We start from the raw sequence: 5,000 nt of genomic DNA, 5'->3' as shown, positions 1-5,000 counted from the left end.
GCAAAGAGTGCTCCTCTGAGGATATAGATGTTCCGTTCCGCCGCACAATGGTGACGGTGACCGCTGCCTGCGGTGGCAACGCTGGGCACAGTCGATACTCGCCGTGTGGTGGAAGGTAAACATTATGCGGTACATCAGTACTTTCCTAATAGTTCGGTCGTCTCACGGCACTGCTTAGTAAATGATGCAAGGCCACATATAGATGATTTATGCGAATGTCCCTATACGTGCTGTAAGACTGGGCACACAACGTGAATCGCACGTCAGCCAGACACTCGAACATGCACCACTCTCGGCCTGCAACGGAGACACACAATACGTAAACATCTGGAATGCGACAATGTCGAGTGCATCCTCTCTGCGACATTGCACCGTCGACACTATGATAACCAGAGCAGTAGGTCCACCTATAAAAGCACAATACCCCACTCCTCCGACAACTACCATTGCTCAGATAAACCAACACACATCCTACACAGAGGGGCACCAAATATCACCCCCCCGCCCTCGTGTTATACCACATGAAAAATTGCAGAAGTGAGAGACACAGACCCGCCAGCCTCTTGCTACAAGCATCGAACCGACGTGACGTATCTGACGGTGACTCAGGCATCCGCGTACTGCCACCACTATCCACCCCCCCCCCCTCTCTCTCTCTTCCCCCTTTCCCACAATACCAAATTTAACCAACTTTATTGCTTAACCTAACTGTGGCTGTACCAGATTATCGCTTAACCTAACTGTGGCTGTACCAGATTATCGCTTAACCTAACTGTGGCTGTACCAGATTATCGCTTAACCTAACTGTGGCTGTACCAGATTATCGCTTAACCTAACTGTGGCTGTACCAGATTATCGCTTAACCTAACTGTGGCTGTACCAGATTATCGCTTAACCTAACTGTGGCTGTACCAGATTATCGCTTAACCTAACTGTGGCTGTACCAGATTATCGCTTAACCTAACTGTGGCTGTACCAGATCATCGCTTAACCTAACTGTGGCTGTACCAGATCATCGCTTAACCTAACTGTGGCTGTACCAGATTATCGCTTAACCTAACTCAATTTGTCCCTTAACCTAACTCAATTTGTCCCTTAACCTAACTCAAGTTGTCCCTTAACCTAACTCAAGTTGTCCCTTAACCTAACTCAAGTTGTCCCTTAACCTAACTCAAGTTGTCCCTTAACCTAACTCAAGTTGTCCCTTAACCTAACTCAAGTTGTCCCTTAACCTAACTCAAGTTGTCCCTTAACCTAACTCAAGTTGTCCCTTAACCTAACTCAAGTTGTCCCTTAACCTAACTCAAGTTGTCCCTTAACCTAACTCAAGTTGTCCCTTAACCTAACTCAAGTTGTCCCTTAACCTAACTCAAGTTGTCCCTTAACCTAACTCAAGTTGTCCCTTAACCTAACTCAAGTTGTCCCTTAACCTAACTCAAGTTGTCCCTTAACCTAACTCAAGTTGTCCCTTAACCTAACTCAAGTTGTCCCTTAACCTAACTCAAGTTGTCCCTTAACCTAACTCAAGTTGTCCCTTAACCTAACTCAAGTTGTCCTTAACCTAACTCAAGTTGTCCCTTAACCTAACTCAAGTTGTCCCTTAACCTAACCCACGTTGTCCCTTAACCTAACCCACGTAACACGCGATCTAGTGTCACGTTGTCCCTTAACCTAACCCACGTTGTCCCTTAACCTAACCCACGTTGTCCCTTAACCTAACCCACGTTGTCCCTTAACCTAACCCACGTTGTCCCTTAACCTAACCCACGTTGTCCCTTAACCTAACCCACGTTGTCCCTTAACCTAACCCACGTTGTCCCTTAACCTAACCCACGTTGTCCCTTAACCTAACCCACGTTGTCCCTTAACCTAACCCACGTTGTCCCTTAACCTAACCCACGTTGTCCCTTAACCTAACCCACGTTGTCCCTTAACCTAACCCACGTTGTCCCTTAACCTAACCCACGTTGTCCCTTTGCCTAACATAGTTCACTGCTCGGAATCTCTGGTGTCGTTGTTATCCTCATGTAGATGTCTTGCGAGTGTTGCTTACTTTCCACATATTCCCGCTATCCACTGTCAATTGTACTGCAATAGGACTATATCGGCCCCCCCCCCCCCCTCTGTCCCCCTCTTTGTGTCTCTGTCCTCTCAAGCTGGTCGGTCTGGCGTGTGAGTGTTAAATGAGCCTCGCAGCTGTTCAGTTGCATTCAGATGTCGACGCCCTCAGTGTACGTCGTGGTATGGTCTGTGTCCATTGTCCGCTGATGTCGTACGCGTAACCCACACGCTGTACCGATCATCGGTAGTTACGTACAGAGTGAAGTAGTGTGATACGTGTGACTGTACGCTGGCTGTGCCCAACGGTGTCGAATCTCAATTTCCATATGTTGTGCTCGATGCTACTTGTCTCGTCTCCCAATAACAGCTAGGTTGCACTGTGGTACGCCGTAGAGGCGTGTGGGAGGAATGTACGAACGCATTGTATGTCACCCTGGGTCGCTGGGGGTGGTGGTGCGGTGAGTCAGGTCAGGTCAGGTCAGGTCAGGTCAGCGTGAGCCGTCTGATGTAGTGACGCGTGTATTCCGACTTTGTCGTATTGCCTCACACAAAGTGCTACCCTGGTGGACCGCATTCCATATCTGGGACATGCCGCAGATGCCGGTTGACAGTGGATCGCGGAAGGGACATCGCATACTTGCGCGGGCCACCTTCCACGTGTTCTCTTCTGCACATGTCGCAGTGTGTATGTGGTCTGATGTAGCGTGTCGTGACACATGACATCCTGGCATGCAAGAATTGTTGAATTCGCAAATGTAGGTGGACATCTACGTTTACTGCCCAAGATACGCAAATGAACTGGAAATCCGTTGTTGAGCGGTTGTTCACGCTGGAGGTGAATCTGTGATGGCGACGATCGGTACAGCTATTAACCGGTTGTTTCAGCGGTACCCGCCACATCCACACACGTGACTAGGCCCCATGTGGGTATGAAGCGATACGCGGCGGTGGCTTGGTGGGACTGTTCCCGGCCGGTGAAGGGGGGCCGCCCGGCGTGTTGGCCGCGCGCTGCGTGGGCGCACGCGCAACAGCCGGCTGGTGGGGGGCGCCGAGTGGCAGGAGCGCCAGCCGACGGGCCCGGCAGGCGGCGCAGCTACGCTGCGGCGCACCCTGCACGCGGCGCCTGGCGGCCAAAGTTGGTTCAGCCGAGCCCGGTGCGAAGCGCGGTGGACATCTGCAGTGTGCTGGTCTGATTGAGGACTGTGTGCGTTGAGGATGCGCCGCCGCCTGGCACTCGGCGCCGCGACGCCGTCTGCTGCTCGGTCGCCCCAGCGGTTCTCGCAGGTGGTTTGTATCGCAGTTGTGCGGACGTGTTGGCGCGTGCGCTGTGCTGGGAGAGTTCGCTTCTGCACCCAAGTGGGGCTTTGCCCTTGTGTGGCGCTGGCGTTGGAGCTGCCGGTCACCATAGGTGGCGCGTGTTGTCTCCCGCCGGCAATGCCACGACAGCACGCTCCCGGGCCTCTGTCGGCAGCGGCAAGCTCAGTTGGGAGCAAGGGTGTTCGCACTAAAACCGTCTACTCGCCTAACTCCGGGCGATTGCGCCTCTCTCGAAACCGACCAAGTACCTAGGACGGCGCTGCGCGCCGCCGGGACCTGAGAGGGTTTCGAGGTGTATCGTGCAGGGGAGCTCGGCCTCCTCCTGTTTGCAGAATAATTGAGCGGACGCTTGCGTGTTCGCGCGGGCCCCCGGGACACACTCCCGGGCGGCCGGCTGCTCAGCTCTAGTTGACGCAGCTCCCTGGTTGATCCTGCCAGTAGTCATATGCTTGTCTCAAAGATTAAGCCATGCATGTCTCAGTACAAGCCGCATTAAGGTGAAACCGCGAATGGCTCATTAAATCAGTTATGGTTCCTTAGATCGTACCCACGTTACTTGGATAACTGTGGTAATTCTAGAGCTAATACATGCAAACAGAGTCCCGACCAGAGATGGAAGGGACGCTTTTATTAGATCAAAACCAATCGGATTGGCTTGTCTGGTCCGTTTGCCTTGGTGACTCTGAATAACTTTGGGCTGATCGCACGGTCCTCGTACCGGCGACGCATCTTTCAAATGTCTGCCTTATCAACTGTCGATGGTAGGTTCTGCGCCTACCATGGTTGTAACGGGTAACGGGGAATCAGGGTTCGATTCCGGAGAGGGAGCCTGAGAAACGGCTACCACATCCAAGGAAGGCAGCAGGCGCGCAAATTACCCACTCCCGGCACGGGGAGGTAGTGACGAAAAATAACGATACGGGACTCATCCGAGGCCCCGTAATCGGAATGAGTACACTTTAAATCCTTTAACGAGTATCTATTGGAGGGCAAGTCTGGTGCCAGCAGCCGCGGTAATTCCAGCTCCAATAGCGTATATTAAAGTTGTTGCGGTTAAAAAGCTCGTAGTTGGATTTGTGTCCCACGCTGTTGGTTCACCGCCCGTCGGTGTTTAACTGGCATGTATCGTGGGACGTCCTGCCGGTGGGGCGAGCCGAAGGGGTGCTTTCGCGTCCCGAGGCGGACCCCGTTTAAATCCTACCAGGGTGCTCTTTGTTGAGTGTCTCGGTGGGCCGGCACGTTTACTTTGAACAAATTAGAGTGCTTAAAGCAGGCAAGCCCGCCTGAATACTGTGTGCATGGAATAATGGAATAGGACCTCGGTTCTATTTTGTTGGTTTTCGGAACCCGAGGTAATGATTAATAGGGACAGGCGGGGGCATTCGTATTGCGACGTTAGAGGTGAAATTCTTGGATCGTCGCAAGACGAACAGAAGCGAAAGCATTTGCCAAGTATGTTTTCATTAATCAAGAACGAAAGTTAGAGGTTCGAAGGCGATCAGATACCGCCCTAGTTCTAACCATAAACGATGCCAGCCAGCGATCCGCCGCAGTTCCTCCGATGACTCGGCGGGCAGCCTCCGGGAAACCAAAGCTTTTGGGTTCCGGGGGAAGTATGGTTG

General features: G+C 52.4%; 1 non-coding gene across 1 annotated transcript in view; it reads left to right on the top strand.

Annotated features, from left to right (window-relative positions):
* Window positions 1-3,796: 3,796 nt before the first annotated feature.
* Window positions 3,797-5,000, top strand: part of LOC126311673 (small subunit ribosomal RNA) — a 1,893-nt gene continuing 689 nt past the window's right edge. The window contains exon 1 of the ribosomal RNA XR_007554787.1: window positions 3,797-5,000. This exon is cut by the window's right edge and continues 689 nt beyond it. This is a non-coding gene — a ribosomal RNA (small subunit ribosomal RNA).

The sequence above is a fragment of the Schistocerca gregaria genome, unplaced genomic scaffold (assembly GCF_023897955.1).
Source record: "Schistocerca gregaria isolate iqSchGreg1 unplaced genomic scaffold, iqSchGreg1.2 ptg000439l, whole genome shotgun sequence".
Taxonomy (NCBI): Eukaryota; Metazoa; Arthropoda; class Insecta; order Orthoptera; family Acrididae; genus Schistocerca; species Schistocerca gregaria.
This window is presented reverse-complemented; position numbering and strand designations above follow the sequence as displayed.